A 22,202-nucleotide genomic window follows, 5' to 3' on the forward strand; every position below is an offset into this window, starting at 1 on the left:
GACGGCCTGGGACCTGTACTGGGCTCACATTCCAGGCGCCGCTACCGCCCTGGGCAGCTGGCTGGTGACGGAACCTGGCCGCCCTCCCTGCCCTAATTTGCATGCCAAAGTGTGTTCCCCATCTCTGTCTGTTCCCAGTAAGACTGGAGGCTTCAGGAACCCTCCATAGGCACCTATCTCTGGCAACAGTAACGATAATTGTAATAGTTACTATGTGCTTCTGATGGGCCGAGCACCTTGCACATGCGAAATCATTTAATCCTCTCAACAACCCGATATCACATCACACAAAAACACCTGCCATTCATTGGATACCTGTGAGATACTGGATACCATATTTGATGCTCTCATCCCCACATATCCCATTTCCCATGAACGGAAAACAGGGAATGTTAGAAAGTCACCCACAGCCACACAACCAGCCAGAGGAAGGACCCGGGTTGGACCCAAGAACGTCTGGTTCCAAACCCTGGATTCTCAGATGGGCAGCAGACCTCGACCTCCCGGCACATCAGCTCACCACCTGGACTTTCATCAGTGGGGGAGACATTTCTACCAGAAACTGACCCTGGGCTTTTCCTAACCTGTTCCAGCTTCCCTGACCACAGGGTTACCCTCCCATCCTCAGCATCCGTTTCAAATAGGTGAACGCGTGAACTTCTCAGCAGGGAAAGAGAACTGATGCTTGAGACCAGACAGAGCTGAACTTAAGACATTGGTTGTTCACTTAGAATGCGGCGCTCTGGCAGTGAGGAGGGGCTTCTGGTCTGCACTGTGGGCGCTGGGCCGCAGAAGGTGGGGCCTCCCCTCACCTGGCGCCCAGGAAAGGCTGCATGGCTGCTCACTCAGGGAGGGAGAACGAGCCACCGAGGCCTCATCTCGGTCTCATGCTGAAGCCTCAGCCACACCAGGGCTCTGTTTCTCATAGGTCTGCCTTAGCACCGAGCCTTTACACCTGCTGTTCATTCTGCCAGGAGCTGTTCCCTGTTAACTGTACTGCCTGCTCCTCTACGGCCTCCACCTCCCCCCAGCTCCAGCACCTTTCTGGCCAAGTCCCACCCATCACTCACGGTTTAGCTCGCCGGTCCCGCTTCCTCTGGAGGCTCAGTTAGTGCTTCCTTTCCCCTCCGCAGCACGCGGCACCACGTCCCAGGCAGCACAGGGCACTGTCGGCCTCTAAGCTTAGTGAGGATGGTAGATGTCTGACTTGTACCCCATGCCCAGTATGTCTCTAGCTCTGGGCCCAAAAAGCCACTGAAGATTAAGTGCATGGTGGAGTTGATGGACAGGTGAACCCACCGTTGGGAAGCTAACTGGACTGGCACGCACAGGGAGACTCTCCCGCCTCATGTCTTCGCCCAGTTAACTGTGACTGGCAGACGCCCCCTGGGCTGGTGGGAATATGAGCACAGCCAACACACCCCGCAGGGGGTCTGTGGCGACTGAGGGTGTAAGAGCCCCAGAGGGATGGCCTGTCCAGCTGCTGTCCACCAGACAGCTCCCAGCACAAGGGAAGGCAAGTGTGAGCAGTCACAGCTCAGTCCCGTTGCTCGGCACGGCCAGGACCCACATCTAATGTTGAAATAAAGTCCAGAGCTCGGCCTCGGCATATGAATACACGTTGATTTCTCAAGAACAAATACGTGTTCCCCTCCACAGGACCGCGGGCACCAAATGAGAACCGTCTCCAGAATCCTAGGCAGGGTCATTAAATGTCATGCCCTTGCCCTACGTTGAATGAAATCTGCCAGCTCAAGCTGGGTGGGGGAGGACAGGGCCTGGGGAGGGACGGGGCGGGACGGGCCTCAGACACTGCAGAGCCCGGGGTCAGACGGCACCACTGTTCTCTGTCTGGAGGCTCAGCCTTGCTCTGCGCGGCGGCTTCCTCTGCTCCCCTCGAGGGGCTTCCACACGGTCTGTGTGTCCCCACAGAAGAACAGCAGCCACGGGCGCCCATCACGCAGTCAGGGGTCCCGGAGCAGAGGCCACCTCCCGTGTGCAGACCAAGGGATGGTGTCCCCTGGGCTGCCAGCTCTGGTGCCCCACCCCTGACTCCCACACTGTGACGGGGTGGGGGCAGTGGTCGGGCAGACCTGGGCCACATGCCCAGCTGTGACATGAGAGAAACCGGCATTGGGTCTCTGCCCTGGTTTCTGACCCAGAGCTCCCGAAGGCCTGGAAATCTCCAGTGACGGGTGTCTTTCTGTGTCGGTGGGGAGACTGGTGGTTGGGGCCTCTGGTTGGGGCTGGTCGCTGAGGAACGGACCTGCAGGCAGAGGGTCGGACTTTCAGCCCCAGCCTCCATTGATAAGGCTGTGAAGCCACAAGAACTTTCATGTGCTGCTGGTGGGAATATAAAGTGTGTATGAAATGTTTCAAGCCTTTCAGGAAACTATTTGGCAGCTTCTTGTACATTTAAACATATAATATCCTATGGCCTAGAAATTCCACTTCTAAGTATTAGTTCCAAAGAAATAGAACATATGTTTACAGAAACACTCATAGAAGAAAGTTAATAGCAGCTTTATGTATAACTTCAAACTGGGAACCACCCAAATGCCCACCAGTACGAGAACGGACACACAGCTTGCGGTGGAGTCACAGCAGCGGGACATTGCTCAGCAGCAGAAACAAACATGAATGAACCTCAAAAACATTACATCAAGCGACAGGAGCCAGACATAAAAGGGTACCATTCAAGCGAAGTTCATGGACACACAAAATTATGTTGACAGAAATTTAAAAGAACAGTTGCAGGTAGTGTGGGGTTGGGGTGAGGAGACTAGCTGATACGAGGCAGGACGAACTTTTTGGGCTGGTGGAAATTATCTCCATCTTGATTTAGGAGGAGGTTATGTGGGTGGGAACTGTCGTCAGAATCCATGGCACTGGACACTTTTTACAGTGTGTTCTTCTTAATTAGCCTTCTCAAAGTGAGCAAGAAAATAGGAAACTCAACATGGAGAGCAGGCAGAGAAATAGAAAGGACACAGTAAGGCAGTAACTTAGCCCCAAACCCAGTTGCCACTGCACATGTGAATACACCAGACACTTCAGTTAAGGGACAAAGATTTGTCAGACTGGATTTTTTAAATTCCAATGTTTTGCTGTTTGGCAGAAACACATCCAAAACATAACCTACAGAAAAGCTGAAATAACAGGATGGGGAAAAATAGCCTATGAGTATTTTAACCAAAGATAAGTTAGTGGAGCTATACTATTATCACCAGACAATGTTGAATTTAAGGCCAAAGAAATGACTAGGGAAAAAGAGAAACATTTCATAATGATCGAGGTTTCAGTTCAGCAGGTAGAAAACAGCAATTCTAAATACATATATGCACCTGGCTTCAGAATATTCAAAGCAACACCTAAGAGGAGAAGCTCATGGTGGAAGATTTTAACTTACTTCTTTTAGCAATCAACCAAAAAAGCAGCCCCCCCAATCAGTAAGAATATGAAATATTTTAACACCACGAAGTGTAGATTTAACCTAATGGACAGGTAGAACACAGCACCACAGACTGAGGGACACAAATAACTTTCCAGTGTGTGTGAAGCACAATCAAAATTGCTCATATGTTGGGCCATAAAACAAGTCTCAACAAAATTCAAAAACTGAAATTGAGAATGCATACTCTCACAATGGGTTAGTTAAGCTAGAAATTCACTGTAAAAAAATAACAAAGCTTGCTATATGCTTTTAAAATAATCCACAGGTTCAAAATCAATCACAATCACAGTTAGAAAATATTTTAATTGCAAGCTAATAATAATGTGACATAACAAAAGCTTGTAAAATGCAGTTTAAGCATTGCTTAAAGGGAAATTTATATTTTAAATGCATTTATTAGAAAATAAGAAAGGACTAAAAAAGTCAGTGATATAAGTAAGCACCCCGACAGGGTAGGAAAAAACCTCAGCAAATTAAAACCTAAGACAGAAAGAGGAAGAAAATAATAAAGAAGACAACATAATCTTAACACCAAATTTGACAAGAACATGATGAAGGAAACCTACAGGCCAACTGTACTCAGAACAGAGAGCAAAAACCCTGTACAAAATATTAGCAAGTGGAACCAGCAATAAATCAGGTCGCATTGGATTTATTCTAGGAATGCAAGGTTAGTTTTACGTTAAAACTTCAATCAACCTAATTCACACTAATAGAACAAAAGAGAGTATTTAGTGATCATCTTAATAGGTATAGAAAAAGCAATACAATTCAACATCCATTCATCATTAAAATAAAAATCACTTAGCAAAGTAGGAATAGAAGAGAACTTCTTATCCTGATGAAGGAAATCTCTAAGCCTGTAACAAACTTGAGACTTAATGATGAAATGTCTAAAACTCTCCTTTTGAAACACAGAGTGAAAGATTTGAGCAGCACCATCAGGCGGCCAGCAGCCTGCCTCGCCAACACTGACCACAGCTTCTAGCCAGACAGAAGGCGAGAGAAGAAAAGGCACAGGGGTTAGAATGGAAATCAGTCAATTACTGTCTAGCAAAAGGAAGCAGTTAGGAAATAAAATTTTTAAAAATGATTCCCATATACAGTATCACTTAAAGAATCAAACGTCTAAGGATAAACCTAGCAAAGTTGTGCAAGGCCTTTATTCAGAAAGCCCTGAGGTATTCCTGGAAGAGGGGAAGGGCACATAAATAAATAAATGGAAGTAGGGCATCCACTGTGCCCATGAGCTAGAAGACCCGACATTATGGAGATGTCAGTTCTTTCCAGGTTTATGTGACAAATCAGAGGATCCAGATCAAAATCACAAAGGCTTCTCTGTGAATCTTGACAAGATGATTTCAAAATTTACAAGAAATGGGAAACGACCAAAACACTTGGAGAAAACAGAACGAGGTGGGAAGGATTGTGCTGCCAGAAAGCAGGGCTTAGAGAGCCCCACCAGTTAACGGTGAGGAGTGGGTGCCCGGACAGACAGGCCGGTGGCGTGGAGTGGCTCTGGGGCACAGCAACGGGCCCACAGGCAGAGTGGCTGGTCGCTTTTGATAAAGGTACCACTGTGGAGGGAAAAAGGTTTTTCTTCATGAACTAATTTCCCATGTCAATTAGACATGGGAAAATATTTTCGATTTGACCCCTACTTCACGCTGTCCATAAACTGATCATTACCAGGTAGCTATAAGAGACACATATCTTGCATATGAAAGATAAACTAGAATGCTTCTTTTTTAATAAGGCTTCTGGAAGGAAATACAGACTTTTTTCATGACCTTAAGGTAGGAAAAGATGTCCTACTAGAAAGAATCACAAAAGAATAATTTTTTCCTTTTTCCTAGGGACAAAGGAAAAGACCGATGAACTGGATGCATTAAGTTAAGAACTTCTGTTCATCAAAAGACACCGTTGGGAGAGCGAAAGAGCAAACCTACGTGGGGAGAGACCCACAGCACACAGAGCTGGCAAAGGCCTCGCACCCACAATATAAGCATCTCACGAATCAGCAAGGAAAAGATGGGCAACTCGATGGACAAACGGGCAAGAATGGCCAATAGGAATGCCACAAAAAAGGATAAAAGTTGCCCAATACCTATATGAAGACAGAGTGGACCTCGTTAGTAACTGATGAGACGGAAGGATAAGAGCGCGTGCCGTCCTGCAGGGCGGTGCCCAGAACGGCCGGCTGTGCGCACCTCGGGGCGGGTGGAAGGGCCCGTTTAGGAGGAGGCACGAAGCTCCAGCCTCTACTCGCTGGACACCGTGCGCCGACCAGGTCTCCTGACCCAGGGCCTGGGCCTGCGAGGACGCACGTTTTTTTTTCTTGTCTGAGACTCTGTCTGCCCAGGGCCAAGCAGCAGAGGCTCGGTCTCGGCCACCTGCCTGGCGCCTTACTGCTGCGTCTGTGTGGAGCAGCTGCCGCCGTCTGCACCCTCTGCACGTGCCCGTTTCCCACGTCTCACAGCATTCCATCGTGGCCTCGGGAACTGTCCGGCCGGCGTATTTCCTTTATGAATATGTTGTGAACGTACCCGTTTGGGAGCATATGCTTGGAAGGAATGACCACCGTGAGCCTCATTCTGAGGCGAGTGTGCAGAGCAAACGGCCAAAGAAATGAGCAGGCGGAACAGCCGGTGTGCCGGGCCAGCAGCCGGACCCCCAGGCAGCACCCGGTGCCCACGGAAAGGGGCTGGGCCGGGACACGGAGCAAGAGGGTGCAGCAGAGTGCCTGCACAAACGCCCCCCAACAGCCCCTGCCGTCTCCGTGCCCGTCTGCACGTCTGCTGCTCCCATCGGAAGGGAGTCTGTCTCCTCTCCGTGTGAATCCAGGCTCATCCTCTGCTCTCTGACCAACAGAACGCAGGAGAGACGATGCTGCCTGACTTCCCGTCCTGGGCCCCGGGAGGCCTTGTAATTCCTTCCCACCCCCGGATCCCGCCAGCATGTGATGAACATGCGAAGCCACTAAGTGACGAGAGGCCGCATGCCAGGCCCCGCGGTTCTGGCCTCCAGCTGAAGCCCAGGTGCGAGGGAAGCTGCCCGGACGTCGCGGCCCATCCCAGCTCCCAGGGAAGTCAGCTGCCCGAGTGGCACCGGCCGACACGCTGCCATGCGACCCCCTGGGGGCAGAACTGCCCCCCAAGCATGGAGAAGAGCAGGCCATGCTCTCCCAGCGCCAAGCGTGGCCAGCTTGTTTGCAGCCACAGGTAACGAAACAGCAAATCACAAGCAACCCCTGGGGACACCGGAAGGCAGCTCGGTGAACATCACGAATTCGCGGGTTTTAGAGCTTATCGATCATCTGTGCTTTAAATAAAACTTCTGTTTTAAATACTCACCAGCGGCGACTGGTGCCAATAGCTGAGACTTCCCACATTTCTAAGCAGAGGTGAGCTAAGACGGGAGTGGCGTGAACAGTGGTGGGCTCCACAGTCCACTGAGCGCCTCCACGGAAAGGCCCTGATGGGGCCCAGCAGTCCTCGCCCGTCATATCCCCTGCAGGGGGGACTGTAGGGCGCCTGGCATTGCAGATGAGGGCGCTCCGAGGGCTACAGCATGGAGCATTTGCCGGGGCCGAACCGCGAACGAGCAGCAGAGCCAGTGCTTGAGCCCGGAGTCCTGAGTACGTGACCTCCAAACTGTTTTACCTTAGACCTTAGACCAGAACATTCCGGCTGCTCCCTGGCTTCAGCGGCTCCTTCTGACTGTGGGCTGGGGGTCCGGAGCTCACAGGGATGGCTCCAGAGAATTCCCTCTTCTCCCTGGGAGAGGTCCCGGGCCCAGGAGGGCTGCTGTGGGGCTCCTGACGTCTGGAAGCTCAAGGCCCCTTGCCCCAGAGCAGTACCTTCAGCACGGTGCAGTTTGACCTTCTGCGCCCTTCATTCCTAAGCAAGCTTCCCCTTGAAAACCGTGAGGAGCCCCAGGCCCCTGAGAGCCAGGGCTGTGGTGGTTTCCCCTGGCCCTGCAAGGACAGCGCTTCATTTCGCCCCCTTTCAATCGTGGGAGCTTCCCTGGGAGGGTTTCACTTTGAGCTCTGTTCTGGAAGAAGCAAGAGGCAGCTGGGGGATGCTAAGTAGGACATTTTTAGTCTGAACAGGGACTCTTGAGATGCTGCAGAGAAAATCTCGCTGCAGAAGGCAGAAATAGTTCACAGTCGTGCAGCAAATTACAATTCAGAATAATTTTTACAGGTTTCAGTGATGGATCAGAATGGACATGGTGACCTTTAGCAGAAATAAACGAAAACTCTCCAGTGTAGGTGCCAAAATCATCCATACGATTTCAGGGTGGGGAAGCACAGACTTGAGAGCAGTTCGTGGGAAAGCTAATCAGGGTTTTGGGGGGCCGTACATAAACTCAGAGCAACCCCACAGTGAGACGCAGCTGCTAAAGGATCTAAAGCATTCTTGTGTTGCATAAATATGTTCACTGTGCCATTTGGGTTAAGGGACGTAAAAATGACGGAGAACTTGGCCTATGCGCAGTCTGAGTGTCTCTTGCAAATGGAGAGCTAGGGCTTCCAGGGCGGGCACGCCGTCTTACCCAAGCTGAGCCCCCACCCCAGTTTAGATGGGTCAGACTCCAGGGCACCTGAGCCATGTTGTCAAAGGGCGAGATTTCCAAAAGAGCTGCTCTGTGCAGGTCTACGGTGTGGCCTCCCCTGACCGGGCCTCCCCCCGCCGCTGCTCCCTTGGGCGTTCTTCATCCTCTCTTTCCATGCAGCTGACTTAGGGGCCAGGACCACCGGCCCGGCCAGAGGAGGTGGGGCAAGGAGGCCAAGCCCGTTCCACACTCCACACCACGGGCACCGCCGAGGAGGCACAGAGCTGGGCCCCAGGCTCTGACCCAGTTCCCCAGGTCGGCTCTGGCCTGAGCCCGTGTGCCATCGCCCGGGCGGATGAGCCCCCAACTAACAGTAACATCTCCGCTTCATTGACACGTACGTCTATCTTCTTGGGGAGACTGCTAGGGCAGAACAGTGTCCCCCAAAATTCATACACTGAAGCCCTAAACACCTCCATCCAGTGAGACAGTACCTGGAGGCCGATTAGATTTAAAGAGGCCATGAAGGCAGGGTCCTCACGAGGGATCAGTGCCTTATACAAAGAAATCCTATGGAAGAACTCTCTTTCTCCCCGCCCCTGCCCGCTCACTCCGTGTAGACGCAGCGAGAACAGCCGTCGGCGAGCTAAGAAGAGGCCCTCAGATTGGCCAGCCCTCGGTCCTGGGCGCCCAGCCTTCAGAACCATGAGAAATAAACACCTGCCGTTTAAGCTGCCCTGTCTGCGGTGTTTGATGTGGCAGCCCTAACAGACACCTAATACTAAAATCTATTTATATCTGTTTTTTAAAAGGCACCTTATGAAAAGGAAAGAGGCCTATGGAAGTAAGAGGTTACTGGAGGGCAGGATGTAGGCATTCTCGCATCACTGGCCTCAGCTGCACAATCAGGCCGTCTCGTGGCATCCACCCCATCGTTATTCCCACACGCACTGGGGAGAGAGTGGTCAGAGGGAATGGCAGGCCAGCGAGGGGCTTGAGATGGAGGCATGAGAATGGCCAGGGGGCCAGGGGGCCAGGGCTGCTGACGTCGCCCAGAGGAGGGCAGGGCTCTGAGGAAATGCCCTCAGGGGGGCTGCTCCTCAGAGACAGGGTGGTGCTGCTGGCTGCTCCCCATTTGGGCTGCTGGGAGCAGCTAGCCTTCTGGCTAAGGCCCAGGCAGACCTCACAACATCTCCAGGGAGGGGATAGCGGGGAGCTGGAACAAAGGGGTATTACTGATGGTCTCTGGGATAGCAACAGGAGACCTCAGCACGGACGCCGCTCACCATCCCGGCAGGGCCAACATACAGGCCAGGAGCCACGATGCACAAAAAGTCCGCAGGACCCTGAAACCGCAGGCCAAGAAAGCAGACGCCGCCTCCTCCCACCTGCAGCCCTGGAGGTGGGGAAGCTACCTTGGACACCACAGAGGGAATCTGGGGGGTGCGGGCCCCCACCTCCTGCTGGCTGGGCTTGGCAAGAGCATGCCAGCTAGGGCAGGCGAGCCCCCTGGAGAGGAGAGGACCTGCAGAGGCCCTCTGGGAGGGAAGAGAGGAGCAGCCAAGACTGGGCAAGTGTCCCCAGGAGGGGACAGCCCTGGGGTGACAGCCTGTGTCTCTCCCCCGTGTCCCATGGCGTCCTTAACAGGTGGTCCAGGTGGGAGAGCAGACCAGTGGGTAAAGTCCCGGGAAAGCACGTTTGAGTCCCTGCACAAGACATTGCTGAGCCCAGGGCTGCACAGTCCCGGATGCCCTGCCTGAGGTGGTGTGACCCCTTCCACTGGGGCAGATGAAGGGCCGAGCAGCGTGAGGGCTGGGCTAGACGGCAGCAGCTCTCCAAAGGCCCTGCCAAAAAGGCAGGGAAGCCCCACGGAACCCCGACGGCCAGCCCGGCTCTCGGCAGAGGGTAGGAGAGGGACCGTGCAGCCGGACTCACCTGCAGCTGTGAGCAGGCGGTGAGGAGGACAACACCATTCACTCACAGACACGTGCGGAGGTCCTCTCCACTCCCCCACTGAGCCACGTGCCGCGGGTGTGGACACCTGCCTCCAGCTGTGATGCCCACCGGCACTGCACCCATAGGCAGCTGGGATTTAGTTATCCTTTGAGTGAGTGCCTGATGGGCAGGAGCTCTGTGCGAGGCCCTGGGGATACAGCAGGGACAAGAAAGACGTGGCCTCTGTCCTTGGAGAACATTCCAGAACATCCTAGTAGGGGGATGAGACGATAGGCAAGTCACACATAGAAGACGTCATGACCTGTTGCGCAAAGTGCCATGTGGGAAATTTAAAAGGTGAGGGGACAGAGGGAGGGGGTGGGACCTGCTTCAGAAAGGTGGTCCAGGGGACCTGACAAGGGGACGGTGCGGCTCCCACCTGAAGCCTGGGAAGGAACCAGCCAAATGAGTGTGGGGCAGAGCTCTCCACGTAATGGGGGTGCCTCCCAGAAAGGCAGGGAAGATCCTCGGGAGCTAAAGAAACAAAGGCATCCCTGGGCCCGGATGGCAGGCCATGGCCCAAGAGGAAGCTGGGGGAAGGGCAGGCGGAAGGCCCCACAGGGCTCCGTGGGACCCGAGGGGGAGTCTACGCCACGCTCGGCTCCAGATCAGCGTTCCCAGTCTGGGGGCTGCAGTCGTGAGGGCTGTGAAAGGACCGAAGTCCAGGCCAGCCGGGGTCCAGTGGGCAGCACCCGGGCACCCTCTCGCCCAGCTCTGGCCTGCAGCATGGGGAGCAGGAGGACACCATCCGGGAGAGTGAGGAGCGTGGATGCTTTGGACACTGCCCGGGGAGGGCCTCTGCGGGAGTCAGGGGCAGCGCAGGAGGCGGACGGGCGGAGAAGGAGGGACTCACAGAGGTGAGGTCAGGACTGTGTCGCTGGGTCCCCTTCTGAGAGTCACTGGCAGGGTTTTTCTCTGCCTCTCTCCCCTTAAATAACTCTGGCCCTGCCACCGGCCCCAGATTCCTCGTGAGGATCAGTTCCTTGGAAGGCCTGGGCTACCGCAGGGGCCGCTGCCCCATCACATCTGGAAAAGGTGATGCACAGGACCGTCCAGGCAGAAGGCAGGAGACTTGGGGCTTCTCTGGCTCAATCCTTCTGTTTTATTTTTAAAAATCCATTTTGCAAAGATGTATGATCTCCAAGTTTCAGAAAAAGGAAGCAGCAAAGAAACTCTTTCTGGTGTAAATGAAAAGAATGACATAAACCACAGTTAATTTAGTATGAAATTAGATTGCAGCCCCAGAGGAGAGAGATGCTTCTCCCTCCCGCATCGGCCACGCTCGAGGGCCCGCTGTCCTGGGTTCCTGGTCTGCTCACACCCAGGAGCGCAGTGGCATGGGGCTGGCCCGTCTCAGAGGATGCGGGCGCTGGATCATATTGGTTATTTGACATTCCTTAGGGCACTCGGTTTACAGAAGTCCCTCCTCGCATTTACACGCTTGCCTCTACTTGCTGAGCTGGGCCTTGGGCCCCGTTAGATCAGAGGCCCCCTCCTACTGGGGTTTTTCATGGGCCCAACAGTTCCTCGAGTCCTAGGCAGCCGCCTCCACAGGGGCTCCTTTGAAGCTTTAGCTGAAAGGAGAGCCCATTCTCTGGAAGTGGGTCTCAAGCCCGAGCTCTGCCTGCTTCCAGCTGTGTGACTGTGGGCAAGTTGCTTCATATCTCTCGGCCATTTCCTCATCTGTACGATGGGCACAGTCACGAAATAAGCTCACCCGTTCACCTCGAAGGACCGCGTGGGGTCAACACAGGAAACATGTCCACGACGCTCTCGGCACAGTGCCCAACCCTCAGGAGCTTCTCAACAAGTTAGCTGCTTAGTCAACGTGCCTTTCAGTTGTTCTGGAAACATCCGTGAGCCCGAGAGGCTGGTTTTCTCCAAAGGACACTATGCGAGTGTCGGTGTCACGTGGACTCTCAGCCACACGTGCTTCACTCCTTCATTCCATAACGTTCACTGAGTTCTTACTGTTTCCAGTGCTAAAACAGATTTGCTGAAGAAAAATAAAACACTGTCTCTGCCCTTTGAGGGTTTATGATGGTGGATGGGACAGACACGAAGGCGGCCTCACTGGTGGGGCGGGCCAGTGCCCAGACGGACAGGCCGGGAAGCCCTGGGGCTGGGCCTCCCTGCGCCTCCCCGGGCTCCTGCATGGCAAGGGCAGGAGCAGCAGCAGCCAGAGGCCCTCTGTGTGGCGCTCACTGTAGCCGTGGCCAATGATGGCAGGCAGACTCCCAGCCAGGGACCTGAGTTTGGGGGGCCCTCTGTGCCACATGTGCCAAGCCCACGGGGAGGCAAGGGACACAGCTCTGACCTGATGCAAAGGGCCAGGCTGTAAACCAGACCCGGGCGCCACGCCTGGGGGAAAAGGGTGTGGCTCTGGAGACAAAGGACCCGCAGATCCCGCAAACCGCCCCTGCCATGAGGTTGCACGAAGCTCCCTCCCACCCTCCTGCACCTTGGGGAGAGGCTGGGGCGCAAAGGGCCAGCCGAGAGTGAGCACCTTTGCCTGGAGGAGAGGCCCTTCCTGCCAGGACTACTGCAGCCATGGATGAGCTCAAGCTCTGAGCAGGCCGAACGCTGAGCTGCTCCCACCTCCCCCACATTCTCTGGAAAGGAGACCAGATTAATCACAGAGCACAGAGCTTGCTGTCCCTCACACCCCCTCCCCGCTTCATGGTGCTCGGTGCCCACCACGATGCCCAGCACCAAGTCAGCTTGATGAATGCCCGTCCCGCACGGCATGGAAGTGAGGAACAGCAAGGTGCCCTTTGCCCCCTCTGGGTCCCATTTCTAACACGTAATCTCCAACATGTATTTCTCTTGTACTGAACCCAGCCTCCCGCCCTGGGCCATTCATTCCTGTTCCGGATGCCTGGACCACACCCAGACCCTCTCGGGATGTGGCAGAGGCCCACCCGGGCCTGGGAACTTCATTTATTATAACCAAGCTCCTGATGGCTCAGCTCCATGCCGCCCCCAGGCCCCACCCTGGCCGCACACCACAGAGGAGCAGCCGAGCTGAAATGCCACGCGCGTGTGGGAGGATCTCTGATTCCCTGACGTAGAGGAGATGGGGTGGGTGAGGCGTAGCCTGGGAGGCCCCTCACCCTGGGGGTGCCATGCTAACCTGTGCAGCCAGAATGGATTGTCTGTCCTCTCGGGCAGGGCACCGGCACACCCGAGAGGGTGGTTCCTGACTCTGGCCAGAGACAGATTTTATTTCTCATGAACCTCATGATTCAACTATCTGGAGCATGTGAGGTAGTGTGTGTTCCTATTGCAGGTGGGTGGGGGCTTGGGGAGGGGATGACATCACGTGAGAGGACTGTGACATTACAGACTTGCCAGGACTGCCTGGCTGACATCTGGAGGACTCCAGTTTGGCATCTACTTCTGGCTTTAACAGCAGCCCTGTGATGCCCACTCACATGCGAGGGATGCAGGCAGGAGGGTCCTGCAGGGACGATCGTTTTCTATGTGGTCCTAGCCTATACCAGAGGGGTGAGAATGCGGGGTGCAAAGGATACATGCCTGAGAAAGAATGGAAGGTGGCGGAATGGATGGAAACTGATGCCACAACAGGGCTTCCGAGGAGCCCCTGGAACAAGGTGCGGAGGCTGTGTGAGCATCGTGTGCCGGGTAACACAGGGGCCCTGCCGCCTCCCGGCTTACGTCTTCAGGAGGTTTGCCTAACCTCCCTGGATCTCAGTTGCCTCTTCTGTAAAATGGGGCTATTAATAGCACCTCCCTCACAGGCCTGCCAAGATCAGGTGAGCCACAACATACCTGTAAGACCTCAGAACGGCGCTCTGGGTGTAGTGCTGGTCCAGGAAGGTGACGGTCACTGCAGTGCACAGGGTGCTGGAGAAGGAAGCAGAGGGGTTCCACACCGACTCTGCCAGGGACCGAGTGAAGGCGTGTTTGCAAAAACAGGAGCAGGGCCCAGATGGCCTCAGACTTCCTTCCAGCTCTGACTCCCTAAGACCTCGACTTGGTTATTTGTGTAAAGTGGACGTCCTCTCTGCTACAAATCATCTGGCCAGGACAGTGTCCACAGCTCCATTAGGGAGGCAAGCCTTTGAGTTAAGCATGTCCTTTAACCCTCTGCTCCCTTCTTCAGAAAAATAGGCCCTGGGGGGATCGGCGGGCATTATCAGTAATACATGGGGGTGAACTGATCCCTCTGGGAACACATGGTCCCTGGGTAACAGCGGGTCACACGGTGCGGCTTGGCGAGAAGGGAATGCAGGAATCACGAACCTGAGGTCCTAGTGCGTGATTTTGTCCAGGGGAAGTCCCTGCCCTAAGCGGCTTTTATAAGCAAATATGAAGGAAGAGCAACTTCAGCATGAAGAACCTGGGTTAGACACCACGCATATGAAGGGAACACAGCGGGACTGAATGGAAACAAGGCAGGCTGGGACCAGTGAGGGGCCAGGGGAGTCCCTGAAGCTCCCCATCCATCTGAGCCAGGCCAGGGCTCCTGTGGGGGATCCGCCTGTCCCCTGTAGAGCCTGCCCTGCCCGGGCACTGGGAGGCTCTCTGGCCCCTGGAGTGAAAGCTGAACTCGCCTTCCGGGAGGGGATGTATCACGGAGGACTCAGCCACGCGCTCCCTCCTGGACACTGCAGACTGAGCCGGAGAACATCTGACATGACACGGAGCCACCAGGCAGAAGCCCGAGTGACTCAGATGGCAGAATTCTTGTCGTGCGAGCCAGAAGGGGCGCGCTCAGCTCCTGGCGCACAGAGAGGAGAGAGGAGTGGGCAGGGCCAGGCAGGGCGTGGGCATCGCAGGGGACCACCAGTCAGGGTAAGAGGCTAAAGTCAAGGGAAGTGAGACTCAAGTATTCTTGGTTTCCCGCTGCTGAAAAGGGACCCAGGGCAGTCTTCCCACGCCCTCCTGCTGCCCCCAGGACAGTGCGGCCCCCATTCCACCAATGAGCACGTGTCCCACCCCGAGGAATCTCAGAAGAGGGTCATGGGGAAGAAGCAGGCACAGAACCATTCATTCATCCATTCGTTCCACATTATTGAGGCTCTCTGTATGCCAGACACTGGGCCAGGAGCTGGGACAGCGGAGACATCAGACACGCAGGGGACATGCGTCCACGGCAGGCAGTGCGGTCTGACGGGGGGAAGCAGTGGCTGAGCAGCACAGGATGGAGCGTCGAGTCAGGCCTGGCGCCCAGGCGAGCCCCTGCTGGTCAGGATCCTGAAGGAACGCAGGACCCCAGAGGGCAGGGAGGCTGTGAGAGGGCCTCCGGGCACAGGACACCGTGAGGTAGCGCAGGCAGCAGGCGGAAGGGGCTGGCTGGGGCCCAGGTCCCTCGGGGACTGTCACAGAGGAGCCAAGCAGAAGCGTGGCTGTGCAGACAGCAAGACCTGGGCCTCCAGGACACACAGACCGAGGTCAGGGACAGGGCAGGGAAGACAGGAAGGGGCGAGGGGTGGGGAGCAGAGGCCATGGAGTGAGTCATAGTTGGGGTCGGAAGCGTCCTGGCGGTGACTCACCCTAACCTCCCACCCCGTGCGGGCGTCTGCTCTGCAGGGCCCAGCACTCAGCCACCAGCCTCTTCATCCAGCCAGGCTTCAGCCCGCGATTACTGGTCATCGGGCACCTACCACAGCGGGTCCCTGGGGACCTGGTGGGTGAAACGGCAAGTGAGGAACCAAGAACAAAGACATCTGGGAACGAGGCCAGCAAGCCAAGGCCAAGGAATGGGGTCGCGCCCTTCCCATACACACATGGCCCTGGGCGTGAGACGGCACTTGCTGGTGTCCCAGCTGGGGCGAAGAGGCTGGGTGCTTCTCGGTCTCTGTCAGTCGCTGGACTCGTGCGGCTCCCAGAAGCAGTGTGACCTTGGCCAGGCCACCCACCAAGGGCTGGTACCCCGGCCGTCTTCTGGCAGCCCTGGCAGCTGGTGAAGTGAGTCCTTTGTCACCAGTGGAGACAAGTGGGGTGTTCCTGTGTCCACCACAGTGAGCCTGGGTGCGTCCTCAGTGTTGGTGTGTATCTCCCCACGTGTGTCCGTAGGTGTCTGCATGCCAACACATGTGTGTGCAGGGCCGTCCTCTCTAGGACCCGCGGCTGTGACAGCTGTGCAGGGGGCTGGGAGCTGAGCCTCACCCTCGCCACCTGCTCATCCCGCTGCCTGGGCGGGTCCTCCAGCTCCCTTCTGTCCCCGTGAACAGGTTCTGGTCAACAGGAGTGCAACACGGGACTCACAGTGGGGTGTCCATGGACCCTCTAGTAAGGACCTATTTTTAGTCTCACTGAGAGCAGGTAAGAGAGGGCTAACCTGTCAGGCTCCTGTGCAAACAGGACAAGGCCCTCCTTGCTAGCAGACCTCATGTGCATGCAAAGCCCAGCAAGCAGACTGGACAGATGCCATCCCTACTGGACCCTTCTACTGGGCACCAGTAGACAGACAGGATTGTCTTATCTGGACTGTATTTCCTGAGCCATGAGGCTATGAATAGGGCTTTTGGGGCCATGTGTCCCTGGGGAAACCTTTTCCATCTCCAGGCCTGACCTTCCTATCATAGTGTTGTCAGAAAACAGAATGACAGTGTCTGTTGTGAAGCCAGGCAGGCTCCTGCCCAGAGGCCCTTGGAAGTTTTGATGCTCCAATTTCAGGGCAGAGGAGGACCTAGGATGGCCCCGGAGGGAGCTGACGTAGGTAAGAAATGGAGCATCTCCTGGCGGTGGATGCCCACATCTGTCTCCCTCAACAAGCGACAGGTGTCCAGTGAGGTGTCTGCATGCAGCACATCCAGTGACCAAACAGACACAGAGAGAAGTCGGCAGGGGAGGGCCCGGGACGCAGTACAGCGGGGACGGGAAGCAGGCTCCTGGGTGCTCCAGACCTTGTGGCCCTGCATCCAGGCTGGATTCTGTCAGGGGTTCATATGAGCCTTGTGACTTTGTTTCACCAAATACTTCCTCAAAGAGCCCATGTCATAGAAATAAAAACCGTGTCTTTCCAGAGGTGTATGTTGCCATGTTATTTCACACACATTAACTACTGGCTGTGGCAGACCAACCCTGCTGGGCAGAGCACGGGGCAGGGGTGCGGGTGGTTTATGTCCTGGAATTCTTGGGGCTCACAGAATTCTGCCTCTCGTCTTGTTTGATTCAAACTACACAGCGACCAAGGCGAGCACATGTAGGCAGGGCCTGCCTCTCCTGAGTCCCCAGCTGCTGGCCCGCTGCTTCCCACGGCTGGCCTGGAGCCATGGAGGGCAGCCACTGGCCCAGATCACACAGGGGACAGGATCAGCACCAGTGCCCGGGGCTCCTGGCAGCAGGGCTCCCCAGCCCCGGGAACCTCTGGGTCTCCTTTGATGTACATGGACAGGAGATGGGCGAACACGGCGAGCGTACAGGCTGCCTGGGTGAGTGACAGCTGGCACAGACCCCTTGCACATGCGTGTACACACAAGCTTTACTCCTGGACTATGCAGAGGCTCTCTTCTTTCATCATTTGGGGTTCCACCTAACGCAATGCCTGGCATGCTGTTGCTGCTCAGTGAATGTTTGTTGAATGAATGAGTGAGTGAATGAATGAGAAATACGACCGGATATTTGCCTTCCCAAGTTTCCTGTAGTCTTCTCCAGAACCTTGATTCAGAGTCCCAGTTAGGCTGCTTCACATGGGGGAGGAGAAAGGGAAGAAAACAATAAATTTGTTAGTACTATGCCAGGCACTTCAATGTCTATCATCTCAGCCGATCTAACTTTAAAACGAGCAACCCCACGTGAGCAGATGTCACCCCACTGCAGCGACCCCACCATCCCCCGGTGCCCAGATATAAGGGCTTTAAGGACAGCGGGTTTATGGTGTTTGTATCCATTTCCGCTTCTACGTTCCCCCAGAAGATCTGAAAAAGAAAACATCAGAACTTCTGCAGACCAAGAGCTCAGAATCCTAAGCTTGCAGCCCTCCCCCTTTGTAAGACAGAAATGCAAGAGAATATTAAGAGAGTGCAGGAAGCTAAAAATATCTCCAGAGCTTATGTAAATTCAGCGCACACAGAGGCTGGCCTTTGGGCTGCAGCTGTCCTCCGGAGTGACTTAGATGCACTTGGAAAGGAGATCCAGACATCCTCAGAACCCGCCACCATTTGTAACCTCTTAAAAATCTTCGTAATTGTGCTCCATGTTCTTTAAATTTATCACCCTTGGAAGCTGAACTACAATATGCTAATGAGGCCATTGAAGAGACCCAGACACCCCTCCTCCCCCAAGCTCTTGGGAGAACAGTGTGGGGTCAGCCATCCATCCTGGGGATAACAGGCGCCTTTGAGAGGGGCTGTACCCCAACCATTAGCATGTTAATAGGGAGGGAATCAAAAGGTCACTCAGCCAACAGCCAGAGGGGGCATCATTTCAGTCAAGACCCACCAGCACTGACATTGCACGAAAACAATTCCTAGTTGAGAATTAAATTTTTATCTGATGCAATTCTGAACTTCAGCATTTAAAATAATGCCAAGGAACACATTCGGCTTTGGGTTTCAGGCTGGCAGCCTCTATACATTCGGTGGGTGTTTTTCCCTCTCAGGAGACACGCTCCCACTGGTTTACGCAGGAAAATGAGGCCGCAGCGCTGAGGTAAGTGCCTGTGGGTAGGAAGGGGCTCTAACCGAGCAGATTTTAACCTTGGTGACCTGGAGTGCAGCTGGGCCCTGGCTTTCCTGTCGTATAACCAGCAGCCATGGGACATGATTCACCTTCTAGGTCCTCAGGGATGGCTGCTAGACTGGGATACAAGCAGCTCCCTGACATGGGACACGTGGCCACGAGCCAGGGGCTGGTCACTCTCTGCTCAGTGTCAACCGTGCTGAACTCAGACCGTCATATTCAGCAGAGACCATTCAGCTTCCAGATGGACAGGACCGAGTATTCCACTCAACAGTGCTATTCGGTTCATTGCTTGCAGAGACCCTGCAGAGCCAGCTCGGCCTGGTGGGCCCGGGGGCCAGGCCCCAGCCCCTGCCCAGCATCTCAGCAGGAACACTACAGTGAAAGTGGGTGCTCGAAACCTTCAAGCCGACACGGTCCTATCTGTACGGTAGATGGGCAGAGCTGTTCCATCTGCCCAGAAGGTGGTCGGTCCCACAAACACAGTGCTTCCTTGGGACGATCTTGGCTCCTCCCACCAACACTCTGGGAGCTGCCTTGCGGAGCTGGGGTGACCTCCACGGGAGAAGGTGAAGGTTCAACCCCTTCATGCTCCTGGCTAAATATCACCCTTGCCTACTGTTCACTGGGCAGCTAAGGGGAGCTCCTTTTCACCGACCCCAGCAGGTGCCTACATCTCAATCCCCGCGGGGGCTCATGCCAGCACCCGGACCCGCACCTGCCACGCCTCCTGCCTTCAGACAGCAAACCGGTTGCCCACCAGCTGGGCTCAGCCACCCATGTGCGATCAGGGTCTCCTCCACCCGACACACATGCTCACACAGCCACATACACGACTACACACACATACAACCACACACACAGTCACACAGCCACACACACACGCAAACACACTGTGTTTTTCAAAATGCAGGTTTCAAAAGCTTTAGGCTAAGACCTTCCCTCAGGTCGCCATCATCCCTACTGAGTCTGCCGCCACGCACACTTGGCTTAATTCATTTATCTTGTATCTGGACACTGAGAATATCTGAGTTTGTAAGACCCCAGTGGAGTCTGTACATTTCAATCCATATTTTGAGTCTTGTCACCCAGAAGCCTGTGTCCTGGAACAACAGGCGGGTACCTCAGGGTGAGGGGACACTAGGGACAAGGTCAGGGACTACGGGTGAGGGACACTAGGGCTGCAGCAAGTTCTGTCTCCACAGAATCAGGATCTAACAGGATAAGGTCAGTTTCAATCAGAGAACAGTGACATTTGGTCATTAAATGAGTTTTGAACATCTCTTGTATTATTCCTTGAGTTCCCTCGGACAATCTGCTTTCCTCATTTAATTCAGGGAGGAACTCAGGGAATAATAACAACCCTATCATGTTTCTCTTCTTTCCTTGGCTGCCAGTAAACTCACAGCTACATTTTCTGCTCAGTTGTAGTTAATTCTTGGCTGAAGGTTCTGATAGATATTTTCTCCTTTCATTGCTGGACTCCTCACCCATCTCTAATGTGTGCACCTTCTATATAAGCCATCTCTTCCCTTAGGAAGTGAGTGGGGCACTTCGAATAAATACTACATCAGCGGTTGAGTCAGGGACGGATGGCCAGGGGACTGGCCTTTAACCCCCATTCAGTCCACCAGTCATCTACCGACCCCTTTACCCGCTGGACCCCAAGCCTTCTCTTGGTGTTCTCCAGCAAGAGATTTTGAAGCTTTTGAAATGATGAAATGTTCCTGAGTCTACAACTGAGCACAGGCACGTTAATAGTGTCATGCTCTATTTCAGCACAGCAGCAAAGCCTGGGCCCAAAGCTCACGCGTTGTAAAGCAGGGGACCCCAGTACTTCAGCTCCCCTTCACTTTCAGCCTCTCTCCCAAATCCCAGACTCACATTTCCAATTACAGCTTGGACTTGTCTTTCTGAATGTTCCACAGACACCACACACCGAACAGGCACCAAACTGACTCTGTCTTTCTACCCTGTCCTAAGAACTTGTCTCTCCCTCTGTGTTCTCCGTTCCAGCTAATTCATCGCTGCTCCGTGCGCTTCCTGAGCTAGACCCCATGATGCCTGCCCTCCCGTTCTGTCTCCAGAACAAGCCTCTGAACCTAACTCCATGCCTGAAGCCCTACTGTCTGTCTTAGTCCAGCACTTGCTTTTCTCTCTCCTGAACTGTTCCCACACCTTCTTACGCATTCTCCCTGTCACCAGCCTTGTCCTTTACTTTCGTATCACCGTCAGTGTCATCCGACTGGTTATTTTCTACTTCAGGAGCTTTGCTGGCCTCTCAATGCCTGAAGCTACATAGTGTGCAGACGGTCCATGGCAATCTAGACCAACTTATCCAGCCTCATCCCCCACTTCCCACTGTGGCCTGATCATTCTGAACTTCTCACTCTCCTTAAAACCACCTGCACCCTTCCACATCTGTGTGCTTTCACCCTTACCACTCTTTCTGCCAAGAACACTGTTTGCACTGTCTAACCCTCTACCTGGAAACTAATTCTTACTTTTCATGAATTAACAATCAACAATACCTTGTCTACCTGCCCCACCATGAAATCCTTCTTGACCTTTCTACCTTCCCTTAGCTGCTTTTTCAAAAGCATTCCCCAGAAATTATCCAGGCACATTTAAATTATTTGTTAACAGGCTTGTCTCTGCCCATCCCTCTGAGATAACTTAGGTCAGGAATGACATTTTTCAAAGCCCCAGTACCTAGCACACCAAGTGGCACTGGCTGATACTCATTAAGAATTAATAAAGTCAGAAATCTGTTGCATTCCTATATACTAACAAAGAACTAGCAGAAAGAGAAATCAGGAAAACAAATCCATTCATAATTGCATCAAAAATAATAAAATACCTAGGAATAAACCCAACCAAGGAAGTGAAAGACCTATACTCTGAAAACTACAAAACACCCATGGGAGAAATTAAAGATACCAATAAATGGAAACACACCCCGTGCTCATGGATAGGAAGAATTAATATTGTCAAAATGGCCATCCTGCCTAAAGCAGTCTATAGATTCAATGCAATGCCTATCAAAATACCAACAGCATTCTTCAATGAACTAGAGCAAATAGTTCTAAAATTCTTATGGAACCACAAAAGACTCCAAATAGCCAAAGAAATCCTGAGAAGGAAGAATAAAGCAAAGGGAATTACGCTCCCTGACTTCAAGCTCTACTGCAAAGCCACAGTAATCAAGACAGTTTGGTACTGGCACAAGAACAGACCCATAGACCAGTGGAACAGAATAGAGAGTCCAGACATTAACCCAAACATATATGGTCAATTAATATACGATAAAGGAGCCATGGGGGAAATGGGGGAAATGACAGTCTCTTCAACAGATGGTGCTGGCAAAACTGGACAGCTACATGTAAGAGAATGAAACTGGATCACTGTCTAACCCCACACACGAAAGTAAACTCAAAATGGATCAAAGACCTGAATGTAAGTCATGAAACCATACAACTCTTAGAAAAAAACATAGGCAAAAATCTCATGGACATAAACATGAGCAACTTCTTCATGAACGTAT

At 53.7% G+C, this 22,202-nt stretch overlaps 1 long non-coding RNA gene across 1 annotated transcript in view; it reads right to left on the minus strand.

Annotated features, from left to right (window-relative positions):
* Nucleotides 1–14,260: 14,260 nt before the first annotated feature.
* LOC108401542 (uncharacterized) overlaps nt 14,261–22,202 on the minus strand; it is a 37,602-nt gene continuing 29,660 nt past the window's right edge. The window contains exon 3 of the long non-coding RNA XR_005054369.2: nt 14,261–17,661. This is a non-coding gene — a long non-coding RNA (uncharacterized lncRNA). The remainder of the gene's footprint in view (nt 17,662–22,202) is intronic.

This window comes from Manis javanica, chromosome 6 (assembly GCF_040802235.1).
Source record: "Manis javanica isolate MJ-LG chromosome 6, MJ_LKY, whole genome shotgun sequence".
In the NCBI taxonomy this organism is placed as follows: domain Eukaryota; kingdom Metazoa; phylum Chordata; class Mammalia; order Pholidota; family Manidae; genus Manis; species Manis javanica.